General features: G+C 39.1%; 1 protein-coding gene and 1 long non-coding RNA gene across 3 annotated transcripts in view; one reads left to right on the top strand and one right to left on the bottom strand.

Moving 5' to 3' along the window:
• The window catches only part of LOC112640070 (uncharacterized), a 28912-nt gene extending 21844 nt beyond the window's left edge, over nt 1-7068 (top strand). The window contains exon 3 of the long non-coding RNA XR_007411015.1: nt 5515-7068. This is a non-coding gene — a long non-coding RNA (uncharacterized LOC112640070). The remainder of the gene's footprint in view (nt 1-5514) is intronic.
• TMEM219 (transmembrane protein 219) overlaps nt 1-16910 on the bottom strand; it is a 49050-nt gene extending 32140 nt beyond the window's left edge. For both annotated transcript variants that reach the window (XM_025415803.3, XM_025415805.3), the window contains exons 1-2: nt 16748-16910; nt 774-1001 (exon numbers count right to left, since the gene is read on the bottom strand). The gene's annotated coding sequence lies outside the window, so the exon portion shown is untranslated. The remainder of the gene's footprint in view (nt 1-773; nt 1002-16747) is intronic.
• Between the last annotated feature and the right edge of the window lie 67 nt (nt 16911-16977).

Here is a 16977-nt window from a genome sequence, read left to right as displayed (position 1 = left end):
CGGGACTCAATCCCAGGACCCTGGAATCATGACCCAAGCCAAAGGTAGACAATCACTGAGCCACCCAGGCGTCCCTGAGTAATCAGGTTCTTACAGCAAGGCTCAGCCTGACACTATGAGCACAGGAAGACAGTCTTGACTCCAAGGGCCAGCACTGGCCAGAGTAGTCTGGGATGCCAAGGGGTCAGGGCTAGCTCCAGTATTAGGGAAACTGTTTTGACATCCAGGGAAAATGAAGCAGAAACCTTGGTCCACAGAGTAGAGGTAAACGGAAAGGCAGGGATTTGGTGGGCTTCAGATTCCCAGGTCTCACCTCAGGCAGTCAGAGGAGACTTGGGCTTTTTGGAGAATAGAATAAAGGACATATTGTGTGAGAAACGGTAAGGATTCAGAAAGAGAATTGAGTTAATGGGGTAAAAACTCCAGCACTTAACCTAAAAGCTTTTCCTGTTCCCTCCCATTTTTACAAGCCAAAGTTGTCACTGAACGGGGTTACTTGCTCCTATGATTCTAGTGCTGGAAGAGTCCTTAAAGATTCTAGCTAATGGTAGATTCTAGCTAATGGTAGATTCTAGCTAATGGTGATGGTAGAATCCTATATTCAAGGCACAATTCATACACTCACAGAACTGGTAAAGCCTTCAGAGACCATAGGACCTGGTATACAAAGCCCCTCTCCTGCTTTCTCCTCAGGAGTAGCATGCCTAGAAGAATTTCCCCCACATCCTTTTCCTGCCTGACCCCAGTCCCAGCTCCCAATAAGGAGCCCATACCTGAGACAGCTCCGCTTTCTCCTCCTCCAGAGCCAGCTCAAAGTCAGGAGGCGGCACACTGCTGTGAAGCCCAGAAAGTCCCCCAGATTGCTCTGTAGTCAGACCAGCTTCATTAAAATGAACTTTGTTCCCCAGAGATTTGATCGTGGAGGTGTTATTGTGTACTTGATCACAGTTCCTATGGCTACAGGCTCACAGTGGGAAGAACCGGTATACATCAGCATCTTCCTGTAAAATAGGGATTTGACCTCATTTATAGTCAAACATGCAGCAGGCGACCTTGCAAATGGCACAGCATGAATAGAATTCAGAGAGTTCTAAATGACTTGAGTAGAAAAGAACATTAAATGAAATAGTGCATGTGAAAGTATGTGTTCAATCCCTGGTTCAGCTTAGGTACTTAATGGCTGTTAACTATTCATAATATTAATCTTTACATCAGAAGGGAGATCACCCAACAGAAAGGTTGCAAACTGGCAGCCTTTGGCTATATCAAACCCATAGACCTGTCCTGTATGATTTCAGACTACTTAAAACTTGTTTTGAGTTACCTTTTTAAAAATCAGTATCTTTCAGTGAAAAAAAAAAAAGAAGCCAATTTCCAGTGACAATGCCCTCCTGTCCTGTCAAAGGCAACCAAGAACACACCTATAATTAAACAAAATTGGGTTTATTGACTCATTGCAATAGGAAAACCACACAATATGGGAAACTGTAGGGCATCTCAGTAAGAAGATGTTAGAAATGACTTCTTATAGGACTTGAGCTTGTATTAGGTTTTTTGGGGAAGACTCAAGGAAAGGGGCTTTGCTCTGGTTTTAATGCTATGAGAAAGTGGGGATAGTTCTATGATTGGATATCTTAAAAAATTTTATCTCAAAAGTAGGAAGAAAGGAGCAAGACTAAAGCTATAATTGATAAAGGAGCATAATTATCATTAGTAGCCAGGATGGGGATATTTGGTCATTTCTGTTTAGATAATGTTCTTAATGTTCATGATAGAATGGTCTTGTTTTTGTATTGATCCACCACAGTGGTGGCCTTGTTTTATCGTGTTGTGTTTTGTAAAATTGATATGTTATGTTATGTTACATTACGTCACGTTATGTTATGTTCATCAAGAGAAAACCAGTCTGTGAGTGTCATACCGGCTCCTGTCAACACCAAAGCCTAGATGATAGTGTTAGGCCAGCTTCAGGCTGTCAGAGGATGTTTTCTCTTTCTTGTTCTTCCTCTTAGCCAAGGGCAGAAGGATTTAGGCTTCAGGACTTTAGTGTACTATCTAGTTCTTCACCATTGCCAAAGTTTTGCTCATTAGGAGATTGTGGAGAGAACATCCATAGATAGACTTAGGTCAGTTTCACTTTTTCCTTTTGTTACAGCATGAGTTACTGAATCCTCTGACATGATAATGGTTGCACAGTAGCATTTAAGATTCTTTTTTTAAAAATATTTTATTTATTCATGACAGACACACAGAGAGGAAGAGGGGCAGAGACACAGGCAGAGGGAGAAGCAGAGGGAGAAGCAAGTTCCACACAGGGAGCCCGACGTGGGACTCGATCCTGGGTCTCCAGGATCTGGCCCTGGGCTGAAGGCAGCGCTTAAACCGCTGAGCCACCTGGGCTACCCAGCATTTAAGATTCTGAATATGATGCATCAGCCAGCCTACACACCAGGAAATTACCAGAAATAAACTGATTATTACTTGTAATAGGCCCTGAAGACAGGGCCCCAAGTCATCAAATCCAGGCAATGAAAACATGTCCCAAAGTCCAGCTTGTGTTTTTTTTTTACAGATTCAAGTGACTTATTTTAGCATAGTCACAGACTATTCTGCTTTACCTGTATTTATGCAGGTAGCATAAGAGGTGTTTGCTAAAGCATAACTTTACCCTTGGTTAATAAATTTAAATTTAAATTGGTTGTTGGACTACTGAGTAGATGTTGTGTTATTTATGATGTCTACTGAGGTTAGAGACAAGTTTTGGATCATCTTTTCCAGCAGTATTATCCCTCTCTGGGAAGCTTATATTGTATGCATGATAAAGGAGTAGGTAATCCTTCCTGGGAGTTTTCCTGAGTAGTTGTTCTTGTCTCATTTCAGAGATTTCTAGGTACCATTTTCAGAAAAACATGATCCACTGGAGAGGTGATAGTTAAAAATATCTGAGAGGCTCTAACAGTTACCCTGAATATGCAGGATAAGTTAGTGTGCAGCAGCAGGTAAAAGCTTGATGTCTGAATAAGAAGTAGGACCCCAGTGAGGCATAATTGAATTGAGAGATAACTACCATTTATCACAGTAAGAGTATATGATTTTTGGACTCTTGAGGTGGATAGATTCCTTGAATGGAGTTATACAATTACTGTAAGTAGGTTAGAGTGTCTGTAGCAAGAATAACTCCCACATTAGTCCCATTCCTAATAACCTGGGTTTAACTGGTAGGCATATAATGACTTTAGCAAAAGCATTTTGTTCATGTCCAATTTTTATAGGACCAAACTTTGGAATTAACTATGTGAGGAAAACTTAAGACCAGAAAGGACTTGTGGAAGGAAATCTACCTTCTGAAGTATTTGAAGCTATTACTTTTTCTCTTTTTTGGTCAGAAAGATTAGGTGGTAAGGCAACAGATCTAGCAATGAGTTACATTCAGAGCAATACAAATAAGTATTGGTGAGGATGTGGAAAAAAGGGAACCCTCATGAACTGTTGGTAGGAATGTGAATTGGTACAAGCACTATGGAAAACAGTATGGGGGCAGCCTGGATGGCTCAGTGGTATAGCGCTGCCTTCGGTCCAGGGTGTGATCCCGGAGACCTGGGATCGAGTCCCACATCAGGCTCCCTGCATGAAGCCTGCTTCTCCCTCTGCCTGTGTTTCTGCCTCTCTCTCTCTCTCTCTCTCTCTGTGTCTCTATGAATAAATAAATAAAATCTTTAAAAAAAAAAAGAAAACAGTATGGAAGTTCCTCAAAAAAATTAAAAATAGAAACACCACATGATCCAGTAGTAATTCCACTGCTGGGCACTTACCCAAAGAAGATGAAAACACTAATTTGAAAAGATATATGTACCCCTAGGTTTATTGTAGCATTACAATAGCCAAGATATGGAAGTAACCTAAGTGTCCATCAATAGATGACTGGATAAAGAAGATATGATATACACACACAATGTAATATTACTCAGCCATATAAAAGGATGAGATCTTGTCATGTGCAACAATATAGATGGACCTAGAGGATATTATGCTAAGTGAAATAAAAGACATAGAAAGACAAATACCATATGATTTCACTTATATGTAGAATCTAAAAAAAGTAAATGAAAAAACAAACAAAAAAACAGAAGCAGACTCATAAATACAGAGAACTGGTGGTTGTCAGATGAGAGAGGGTGGAGGGGATGGGCAAAATAGGTGAAGAAGATTAACAAGCACAAGCCTCTAGTTAATAAATAAATAAGTCATACAGATGGAAAGTACAACATAGGGAAATATAGTCAATAATAATAATGCAGTCAATAATACTATAATATTGTTAGATGCTTACTACAACATATTCTTGTGGTGAGCATTAATATATAGAACTGTCCAATCACTACATTGTACACCTGCAACTAACATAATAACATTGTATGTCAACTGTACTTTAAAAATGGAAAAATAAAAATAAATTTAAAATGGTATATCGTAGCTCAGTTGGTTCAGTGGCCAGCTCTTGATTTTGGCTCAGGCCACGATCTCAGGGGCCTGGGATCAAGCCCTGCATTGGGCTCCACGCTCAGCAGGGAAACTGCTTGAAGATTCTCCATCCCTCTCCTTCTGTACCTCCCCTCCCCTCTCTTTCCTTCTCTCGAATAAATAAATAAATAAATCTTTTTAAAAACTTGTATATTGTACTTTACTTAGATTGGTGATAGGTAACATTTAATATATGTGATTTTAATATTTTTATAATATGCACATTGTAAAATAAACATTGCCTACCTATCTGTGAAAAAAACTCAGAGCAGTAGCTAAGATTTGAGAAATAGGCACCAGCATATTTTTTTTAAGTTAAAGAAGGAAACCACCAGGGGGCAAATGGAATGGAATGAAGATACAGAAGATCATAGTAAGAAAACTTTAGGTGGCTCAGCAGTTGAGTGTCTGCCTTCGGCTCAGGGCATGATCCTGGAGTCCCAGGATCAAGTCCCCCATCTGGCTCCCTGCATTGAGCCTGCTTCTCCCTCTGCCTGTGTCTCTGCCTCTCTCTCTTTCTCTGTCTCTCATGAATAAATAAATAAAATCTTAAAAAAAAAAAAGAAAACTTTAGTCAGTTAAAGAGGGGATGTTAAAGACAGTAATAGATAAGATTTCTAAGAGAACAAAGGGTACTGAAGGATAACAAAGGGTACAAAAGGATACTGAAAAAAAAAAGGAAAAAAAAGGAAAAAAATGAAAAAAGAAAAAATAAAAACAAAAAACAAAAAAAGGATACTGAAGAATTAAAAAACTAATCTTGTTCTGTTGTCTTCTGCAGAAGCTGTTCAATTAGTACCTTGTTCCATCATGTGGGACAGACACTGCCCACAGTCAGCAGCTTCTAGGGAATTGCTAAGAATCCTCAGTGTGAGGTCCCCTAATGGATTAGATGGCCAGTACTCAGGAGAAAGTGATGTATGTCTTCTTATTTGGGAAATATGAGTCCAGGGATCAACAACTTAGAGTTTATTGCTGTGTTATCTGTTAAAGGTCCTTTTCGTAGAGGCTCATGGGCAGTTTCTTCCTGATTCTTTTCCAGAAGACCAAATCTCTAGGTATCAGATCGTGCAGAGCTGCTTAGGTGAGTGTTTTGGCAATACAATACAATTAGTGATAAGTCTGGAGGTATTATACCAGTCCCTGCAGAAATTAGTCATATAAGTTTATAGCAGGATCAATCTAGGACTGAAGTAATTCCCAGATGCACAGGGCAATTAACTCAGAAGGAAATATCTTGTGGATCCTGGAGGGAATGGATATTATACCATAGGCAATGGCAAAGCCTGAGGTTTCTGAGAGTTTTGATAGTTGAGTTTTGAATTTCTTTAGTTCTCTTATTTTTTTTTTTTAAGATTTTGTTTATTTATTATGAGAGACACAGACAGAGAGAGAGAGGCAGAGACACAGGCAGAGAGAGAAGCAGGCTCTGTGCAGGAAGCCCCTTGTAAGACTCGATCCTGGGACTCCGGGATCATGCCCTGAGCCAAACTGCTGAGCCATCCAGGCGTCCCAGTTCTCTTATTTTTGCTGATGATGGTGGATGATATAAAAAGTTTTATTTTCCAAGTAAAAGAAATTAAGAAAATAATGGTACCAGAGAACTCTGTGTTTTTGCTACCAGAGAGATAAACTGAGACCCTTCCTCTTGGAAATTTTAAAGTCATTTTCTTCTCTACTAGTATGTGCACAGCTCTCTAGCATGAGAAAGCCTCAATCCATCCTGAGAATAAACAATAACCAGAACCTACTCATAGTTCATTTGGAGTTGTTCACAGGGCCTGGAGGCTTTGATTCCTGTTCATGTCCTACCTTTATAGTATTGCAGGGAACATGTCATTAGTTAGGGCATGCATTGGAAACATCCTCTAATGTTAACCCTGAAAGTCACCCCCACCCATGTCAGTTCAATATTGTCAATTTATCTCCGCTATGTGGGCAAATTCAAGAAGCATTCTTACTAAACTCCACTTTGACTATGCTTACCTCTTGGATAACAACAAAACATCTAAAAGTTATTAATTTGCTGTCCACTTTAGAGGGAGATGTCAGGAAATCTCTGTTTCTTTTTCAAAATTTAATCACTTTTTATTTGGAAATAATAATAGATTCACAAGTAATTCCAGTAATTCCACTGCTGGGCATTTACCCAAAGAAATGAAAACAATCCTGATGGTAATATCTTACATCACCACATTACGGGGTCACAATCAGGAAAGTGATACCGGTACAATCCACAGACTATTCAGATTTCACCAGTTTTATGTGCATTCATTTGTATTTGTCTGTATATATGCAGTTCTGTACACATATTGAATTTTATCACATGTAGATTCATGTAGCCACACCACCAGCGAGATCCAGAATTGTTTAGTATATGTGCTGCCAAAGTGAGCATCAAGATACAGAATTGTTGCATCACCACAAAGATCCTTCAATTATCCCTTTATGGTCACATGCATCCCCTCTCCCTGCCGAATCCTATCTTTTTTTTTTTTAAGATATTATTTATTCATGAGAGGCACAGAGAAAGAGACAGAGACACAGGCAGAGGGAGAAGCAGGCTCCATGCAGGGAGCCTGATGCAGGACTCGATCCTGAGACCCTGGGATCATGCCCTGAGCCAAAGGCAGACGCTCAACCGCTGAGCCACCCAGGCGTCCCTCCCCAATCCTATCTTAACCTTTGGCAATGACTAACCTGTTCTCCATCTCGATGATTTTGTCATTTCTAGAATGTTATATAAATGTAGTCATACAGTATGAAATGTATTGTGATTGGCTTTTTTTCATTCAGTATAATTCCCCTGAGGTCTAAGTTTCTGCATATGTTTCAATAGTCTGTATCCTTTTATTGCTCAGAGGTTTGATAACCAATGGCTGAGAAGCCTAACAGGAGATGGTAAGGCAAGCCAAAAATTAACAATAGCAGAAAGCTGTTACCACTCCTAGGATAGAGGAACATTCCTTGCTGAGCAATGTTAGTGTTATGAGATCCCAGGGTCAGGGTCACTGGTAGAAGCTGGAATCATGGTCAGCCTCTCCTGTGAGAGCTGGACCCATGTGAAAGCTATAGCCACCTGACATGGGGATAGCAGTGAGGGTGGAGGAATGTGCTGGTAGAGAAATATCCTGGCTTCTCCCTTCCTTTTGCTTTATATTCTGCTTCCATTGCTTTCCACTGCTTGAACTGAAAGCCAGCTAACATGGCTGCCTGAGATGTGTAGCCTGTAGTGGTCACCCAGTCAAAAAACTGAGCTGGGCGGCCCTGGTGGCTCAGCGGTTTAGCGCCACCTTCAGTCCAGGGCATGATCCTGGAGATCCAGGGTTGAGTCCCATGTCAGGCTCCCTGAATGGAGCCTGCTTCTCCCTCTGCCTGTGTCTCTGCCTCTCTCTCTCTCTCTCTCTCTCTCTCTCTCTCTGTGTCTCTCGGGAATAAATAAGTAAAATATTTTTTAAAAATAATGTACACTTTAAAAAAAACAAACTGAGCACATCAGGGGACTATGAGGAGTGGATCTGAGGACAAACAGGCCCAGAACCCACACAATAGCATATGTGAGTGTTCAATTCTACATTGTAATGCTACACTGATTTTCTTAAGTTAGAATTTGTTTCCAGTGCATTTTGAAGTCATGAATTAACCTGAAAATGTAAACCTACTGTCAGTATAAATATTTATTTTATTATCTTTCATCAGCTTACAGGTCTGGTGAAAGTAATTAATTTACCATCTGAACTGATGTAATATCTGAAACAAGCTTATAAGGATAAGTCCAAGATTGTGATAACATAGGCTGCTTGGAATTTTTTGGTTTTCTTCCTTTTTGAAATTATTAATTGTGGCAAAATACACATATGATAAATGTTATCTATGGCTTGGCATCTCAGCCATTCAAAAAAATTTTTTTTCAGCTTATTTATTTTTGCGAGAGAGAGAGAGAGAGCTCACACGTGTGAGTGAGCATGAGCAGGAAGGAGGGGCAGAGGGAGAAGCAGACTCCTCACTCAGCAGGGAGCCCAATGTAGGACTCAATCCCAAGACCCTGGTATCATGAACTGAGCCGAAGGCAGACGCTTAACTAACTGAACCACCCAGGTGTCCACATCTTAGCCATTTTTGACTGTATGGTTCAGTACACTTTCAAGGTATTGCTCAGCAGTGTTAAGTATATCACCTTGTTGTGCAACCATCACAACCATCCATCTCCAGAACTTTTTTTCATCTTGCAAAACTGAAACTCTGTAATTAAATAATGACTCCCTATCCTCCTTTCCCACCAGCCCCTGGAAACCACTATTCTACTTTCTGTCTCTTTGAATTTAACTTCTCTAGTATCTCATAACATTGGAATCATACAGCGTTTTGTATTTTTGTGATTGGCTTATTTCACTTAGCATCATGTCCTCAAGGTTCATGTTAGAGCAGCTGTCACAATTTCCTCCTTTTTAAGGCTGAATAATATTTCATTGTATGTAGATACCATATCGGTCTATCCATTCATCTGTTGATGAGCCCCTTGGGTTGCTTCTACTTTTTGGCTCTTGTGAATATGCTCCCATAAATATGGATGTGCAAACAGCTCTTTGAGACTCTACTTTCAATTATTTTGGGTATATATCCAGAAGTGGGATTGCTGGGTCATATAGTAGGTCTATTTTTTAATTTTTTGAAGAGCTAACATATTATTTTTCATATAGCTGCACAAATTTATACTCCTACCAGCAGTGTATAATTTCACCATTTCTTTGCCAATACTTGCTATCCACCTCTCTTTTATAGTAGCCATCCTAATAGATATAAAGTGGTAACTAATTATAGTTTTGACTTGGTATTCCCCTAATGATTAGTAATGTTGAGCATATTTTCATGTGTTGTTGGTCATTTGTCTATCTTCTTTGGAGAAATATCTATTCAAGTGCTTTGCACACTTTAATAAGGTTAATTTTTGGTTGTTGCCGTTGTTGAGTTACAGGAGTTCTTTATATATCCCAGATATTAAGTCTTTTTTTTTTTTTTTTTTTTTATTTATGATAGTCACAGAGAGAGAGAGAGAGAGAGAGAGAGGCAGAGACATAGGCAGAGGGAGAAGCAGGCTCCATGCACCGGGAGCCCGATGTGGGATTCGATCCCGGGTCTCCAGGATCGCGCCCTGGGCCAAAGGCAGGCGCTAAACCGCTGCGCCACCCAGGGATCCCCCAGATATTAAGTCTTTAGCAGATACTAGATTGTCAAATATTTCCTCCCATTCTAGGAGTTGCCTCCTCATTCTGTTGTATCATCCTTTGATGCACAGAAATTTTAAATTTTTATGTAGTCCAGTTTAGTTTATTTATTTTTTCTTTTCTCTTTTGCCTGTGGTTTTGGTGTCTTATTTAAGAAATCATTGCAAAAAAAAAAAAAAAAAAGAAAGAAAGAAATCATTGCCAAATCCAACATCATGAAGCTTTTCCCCTATGTTTTCTTCTAACAGTATAATTTCAGGTCATATATTTAGTTCTTCCATGCATTTAGAATAAACTTTTGTATATGGTGTAAGGTAAACGTTTAACTTCATTCTTTTGCATTGAATATCCACTTTTCCCAACACCAGTTGTAGAAAAGACTAGCTTTCCCCCATTGAATGATATTGGTCTTCTTGTTGAAAATCATTTGGCCATATGTTTGAGGGTTTATTTCTGGACTCTATTCTATTTCATTGGTCTATATGTCTATCCTATGCCATTTTGCCACACTGTTTTGATCACTATAGCTTTGTAACACATTTTGAAATCAGGAAGTGTGAGATCTACAATTCTGTTCTTTTTCAAAATAATTCTGGTTATTAAGGGTCTATTGAAATTCCATTATGAATTTTAGGATGGATTGTCCTATTTCTGTAAAAATCACTGTTGGGCTTTAGATGGATTTGAGTGGTATCAACATCTTAATAATATTAAGTCTTCCAACTCAAGGGACGCCTGGCTGGCTCAGCAGTTGAGCATCTGCCTTTGGCTCAGGGCATGATCCCAGGATCCAGGATGGAGTCCCACATCAGGCTCCTTGCATGGAGCCTGCTTCTCCCTCTGTCTATGTCTCTGCCTCTCTCTCTCTTTCTGTGTCTTTCATGAATAAATAAATAAAATCTTTAAAAAATATTAAGTCTTCCAACTCATAAACATGGATGTCTTTCTATTTATTTGGGTCTTCCTTAATTTCTTTCAGCAACATTTTGTAGTTTTCAGTGTACAAGCTCTTTGTCTCCTTAGTTAAGCTTATTCCTAGGTATTTTACTATTTTTGATGCTCTTGTAAATGGAATTGTTTTCTTAATTTCATTTTCAGATTGCTCATTGTCAGTGTATAGAAACACAACTGATTTTCATGTGTTGATTTTGTATCCTACAACTTTGTTAAATTCTTTTATTAACTTTAGTAGTTTTTTGTGGAATCTTTAGGACTTTCTACATATAAGAAGATCATGTCATTTTTGAAAAAAGATAATTTTACTGGGGCATGTAGGTGGTGCAGCTGGTTAAGCGTCCAAATCTTGATCTCGGCTCAGGTCACAATCTCAAGGTCACGAAGTCAAGCCCTGTATCAGGCTCCATGCTCAGCACACAGTCTACTTAGTTTCTCTCCCTCTCCCCCTACCCCTTCTCACTCTCTCTCTTCAAAATAAATAAATAAATACATCTTTTTTAAAAAGATAATTTTACTTCTTCCTTTCCAATATGGATGGCTTTTTTTTTCTTTCTAATTTGGACGATTTTTTTCTCTTGCCTAACTGCTTTAGCTAGGACTTCCAGTACTATGTTAAATAGAAATGGCAATAGCAGGCATTCTCATTATTTTTCTGATCTTAGAGGAAAAGCTTTCAGTCTTTCATTATTAAGTATCATGATGTTAGGTATTGGTATTTTTCAAGTAAGATTTATCAACAAACACAATTAAAGCAGGGATACATGGGAATCTCTAGAAGATCCTTCCAGGATTTGCTAGCTGCCTAGTAGAGAAAAACAGTCATGGGCTTCTCCTTCTTTGTGTAAGAAAGAAGTGGCTGGGTTTATAGTAGTGATAGACAGTAATGTGTAAAAGGAAAATAATGGCCTATCTGCCACTTGAGAAGTGTTGAGTGTTTCCTGTCAGTAGACGAGTCTTTAAAATAGGGGACCATACAGTTAGCAGAGACCTTAGAACTAAATCAAGGGAAAGTTTCACACATTCTGCCTATGTTTCTATACCTCTTAGACAAAGTATATATGCCTTGGCTATTGTATCTAATGAAAAACTGGCATAAGCAGTAGGCTTCTGATGATCCCCCATGTAATTGACCAGTACCCCTAACACTTGTTCAGAATTTTCATGAACAAAAGGGGAAGATGCTTGTGGATCTAAAATCCTGGAAACAGATCTTTTTGTAGATAGTTATACCAGTCTTTGTGCTTAAAAATTACTATGCCTTTTTTTAACTGAAAAGTATAAAATCATTGACTGATATTTATATTAATTTATACTTTATTCATGTGTAAATATCAGGAAGAAAGCTTTTCTTTGATTCAGTAATTTTTTTAAAATTATGCATATAGAAGACAAAAGAATTCTCATAATAGTTTTGAATTCATTAAAATTTGGATAATTCCAGATAAACCTAATTATTCCTATTGTTCCTCATTTTCTTTTTTTTTAAGATTTTATTTATTTATTCACGATATACACAGAGAGAGAGAGAGAGAGAGGCAGAGACACAGGCAGGGGGGGCCGCATGCCAGGAGCCCGATGCGGGACTCGATCTCAAGACTCGGGAATTGTGCCCTGGGCCAAAGGCAGGCGCCAAACCGCTGAGCCACCCAGGGATCCCTTGTTCCTCATTTTCTATAGTAAGGAAGAAGGGATGCCTGAGTGGCTCAACGGGTTAGGTGTCTGCCTTCAGCTCAGGGAGTGATCCCAGAGTCCTGGGATCGAGTCCCACATGGGGATCCCTGCATGGAGCCTGCTTCTCCCTCTGCCTGTGTCTCTCATGAATAAATAAATAAAATGATTTTTAAAGTAAAATAAAGAAGATTTCTGTGTTACTTAATGGCCATTTTAGAAAATCCAAAGATAGTTTAGGCATAAAAAAGAGGCTGAAAGTGTTATTAGTCTAAATTTGAGGCCTGAATTTTAGAAAGGCAAAATAAAGAATAGTTACAGAGGAAACAATATATAAGAAACAAATATCTAAAAAAAAAATTTATAGGCAATGTAAAAACACACAGCCATGAGCAACAATGGTTATTAGAAAGTTAACCTTTTTTAAAAAATAAGGACTCTTTCCAAAAATGACTAAGAGTATATTTAAAAAGCACCAAATAATCAAGAATCCTAAATTTTTTATGACACCACAAAAGACCCTGAGTAGCCTAAGCAATCTTGAGGAAGATGAACAAAATGGGAGGTATCACTATTCCAGATCTCAAGCTTTACTACAAAGCTACAGTAATCAAAACAGTATGGTACTGGCACAAAAACAGACACATAAATCAATGGAACAGAAAAGACCCTAGAAATAAACTCTCATTTATATGGTTAATTAATCTACAACAAAGGAGGCAAGTATATACAATAGGGAAGGACAGTCTCTTCAATTAATGGTGTCGGGGAAACTGGACAACCACACGCAAAACTAGGCCACTTTCTTACACCATACACAAAAATAACCTCAAAATGGATTAAAGACCTAAACGTGAGACCTGAAACCATAAAACTTGTTAAAGAACACATAGGGTGGGAATCCCTGGGTGGCTTGGCGGTTTGGCGCCTGCCTTCAGCCCGGAGCGTGATCCTGGGGTCCTGGGATCGAGTACCACGTTGGGCTACTTGCATGGAGCTGGATTTTCCCTCTGCCTGTGTCTCTCTCTCTCTCTGTCTCTCTCTCTCTGTCTCTCATGAATGAATAAAATCTTTTAAAAAAAAGAACACATAGGGAGTAATCTCTTAGACATCAGCCTTAGCAACATTTTTCTAGATATGTCTCCTCAAGCAAGAAAAAATAACCTATTGAAACTAAACTAAAATAAAAAACTTTAGCAGAGGAAGCTATTGGCAAAATAAAAAGGCAACCTACTAAATGCAAGAAGATATTTGTAAATGGCATATCCAATATATATTTGAACTATATAAAGAATGTATACAACACCAAAAAACAATCTGATTTTAAAATACGCAGAGGATCTGAATAGACATTTTTCTAAAGAAGACATAGATGGCCAATAGATACATGAGAAGATGCTCAACATCACTAATCATCAGTGAAATGCAAACCAAAACTACAAGGGTATATCACATCACACCAGTCAGAATGGCTAGTATCAAAAAGACAAGAAAAAAAAAAAAGTGTTGGTGAGGATATGGAGAAGAGGAAACCCTGGTGCACAGTCATTGCAAACGTAAACTGACATAACCACTGTGGAAAATAGTATGGAGGGTCCTCAAAAATAGAAATACCATATGATCCAATAATTCTACTACTGAGTATTGATTCAAAGAAAATGAAAATACTAATTCAAAAAGATACATATAACCCTATGTTTATAGAAGCATTATTTACAATAGCTAAGATATGGAAACAACCCAAGTGTCCATTGGATAAATGGATGAAAAAGATGTGGCAGGTATACACAGTGGAATATTAGCCATAAAAAAGAAAGAAATCCTGCCATTTGTGACAACATGGATAGACTTTGAGGGCATTATGCCAAGTGAAATAAGTTAGAGAAGGAGAAATATCATGTGATTTCACTTATCTGTAGAATCTTAAAACAAACAAAAACTCATAGAAACTGAACAGATTGGTGGTTGAAAGAGGCAGGGGGTTGTGGATGAAGGTTGTCAAGAAGTACAAACTTCCAATTATAAGACAAATAAGTTCTGGGGATGTAATGTACAACATGGTAACTATTTAAAAAAGAAAAAAATAAGGTAAATCATATGTAAAAACTATGATAATTTATTTAACTTTTAAAATCAATAAAAAGGGGCACTTGGGTAGCACAGGTGGTTAGGCACCTTTTTTTTTTAAGATTTATTTATTTATTCAAGAGAGAGAGGGAGTGAGCACGAGCAGGAGGGGTAGAGGCAGAGGGAGAGAGAATCTTAAGCAGAGTGCGGAGCTCCACCCAGGGCTCAATCCCACGATCCAAGATCACAACTCAAGCTGAAACCAAGAGTCAGAAGCCAAACCAACTGTGCCACCCAGGTGCCCCTAAGCATCTGACTCTCGATCTCAGCTCATGACTTGATCACAGGGTCGTGAGTTCAAGCCTCATGTTGGGCTCCAGGTGAGTATGAAGCCTACTTTAAAAAAAAAATCAATATAAAAAATATGAAGGTTTAAATCATGAGAAAACTAACCCTGATCTTATACCAACCAGAATATTGTGCTGGTATTATTTTTACATGGCAAACTAACATTTAAAGATACTGGATTAAAAAAATAATAATAAAAAAATAAAGATACTGGATTATGCCAAAAGCTCTTCTTGTATCTTGGAACTAAGGCCTTTTCTTATCTTGTACTATAACACAGCCTATTACATAAATACACTTTTCAGTGCCCACAAAGGAAACAAAGGATGTTCCTCTGTGTGTCTCTCATGAAAAAATAAATAAAATGAGACACACACACACACACACATAGAGGCAGAGACACAGGCAGAGGGAAAAGCAGGCTCCACGCAGGGAGCCCGATGTGGGACTCAATCCCAGGACCCCAGGATCACGCCCCGAGTCAAAGGCAAGACGCCCAACTGCTGAGCCACCCAGGTGCCCTCCATTTGTTTGTTTGTTTGTTTGTTTCTTGAAGTAGGCTCCACATCCAATGTAGTACTTGAACTCACAACCTTGAGATCAAAGAGTACCATGCTCTACTGACTGAGCCAACCAGGCACCCCATAAAATCTCTCCTTTTATTTTATTTTTTTAAAAGATTTATTTATTTATGATAGACATAGAAAGAGAGGCAGAGACACAGGAGGAGGGAGAAACAGGCCCCATGCCAGGAGCCCGACGTGGGACTCGATCCCAGGACTGCAGGATCGCGCCCTAGGCCAAAGGCAGGCACTAAACCGCTAAGCCACCCAGGGACCCCAAAATATCTCCTTTTAACAAACAAGACAATCTCCTCATGAGGGTTTCTTTTCTTTTTTTCTTGGTTTTTGTTCTTGTTGTTGTTCTGAGGTACCTCTCAAATAAACAATTGTTAGGGCTGCTACAATTCTAACTTGTCCCTAGTGAGATTCTGTCAGGGAGGTAAGGGTATAAATTAGTGTAATTGTGAGGAGGAAGCAGATATTTGGCCCAGTTTTAGGTGAGACAAGGCTCCATAAGGATAGTGCTGTGCAACCTTGTATCTGCAGAACTTGGCCAAAAGCCAATTATCATTGACAGGGCCAGAAAAATGTCCTGATTCTGGGGAAAAGAATGAAACAAAGTAGTTCCCTGGAACACAAAATTGAGGAAAAATTCCTTATAGCAATTTAAAATGGCAATCTAAGGGGTGCCTAGGTGGCTCGGTTAAGCATCTGCCTTTGGCTCAGGTCATGATCCCAGGGTCCTGGGATCAATTCCTGCCCAGGACTCCCTGCTCAGTGGGGAGCCTGCTTCTCCCTCTCCCTCTTCCCCTCCCCTTCTGATCATGTGCTCGTGCTCTCTCTCTCTCTCAAATAAATAAAATCTTAAATAAGTAAATGAAATGGCAATCTGAGGCAAAGTTTATCCAAAAGACACTGGTCTGAGGATCTTTTGAATTCCACAGTCTATAAGACTGGTTGTAGTACAGACTTACTAGACATTGGTTAATGGAGTGATTTGTCTGGTTTATTCTGGTAACAAGTAACACTCAAGCATGCTAACTAATTATATGACCCTTGAGTGGTTGGCGACTCCAGCTTCTTAGAGGGACAAGTGGTGTTCAATCACTAGAGTTTGAGCAATAATAGATTTGTGATGTCCTTAGACATTCAGGGCTGCATATCTGTCCTTTCCCTAGAAACATTTCCTCTTATAGACAAATGGCATTCAAAACAATAGACCAGAGAGGACAGATCATAGGGGCAGATATAGAAAGCCAAAAAACAATTTAACCAAATAAAAATAAAAATCTAATTGTATAACCATGAACCAAAGGGGACCTTTTTGCAAGGAAAACAAAATCTCAATACTTAAGGGTCTTAATAAAACATCAGAGCTCACATTTAGTGAGAACTTACCTCCCAGCCATGGGCAGGATGGCATCTCAAACAGTTAGAGACACAAAGTGTTTCAGATGTGCACATTATTACTAGAGTTGAGGGTCCCAGTCCAAGTTTGTGAAGGCTTCAGCTGAAACTCTGTAGATTCCTCTTTTCTGACAATGCCCTCCAGCCAAAGACCAGCAGGAGCACACCTGTGGTTGAACAAGGAAGATGGCACACCATGGGGAACCCATCATGGACATCTC

The sequence above is a fragment of the Canis lupus genome, chromosome 6, assembly GCF_003254725.2.
Source record: "Canis lupus dingo isolate Sandy chromosome 6, ASM325472v2, whole genome shotgun sequence".
NCBI lineage: Eukaryota > Metazoa > Chordata > Mammalia > Carnivora > Canidae > Canis > Canis lupus.
The sequence above is the reverse complement of the archived record's forward strand: the minus strand, read 5'-3'. Positions and strand labels throughout refer to the sequence as shown.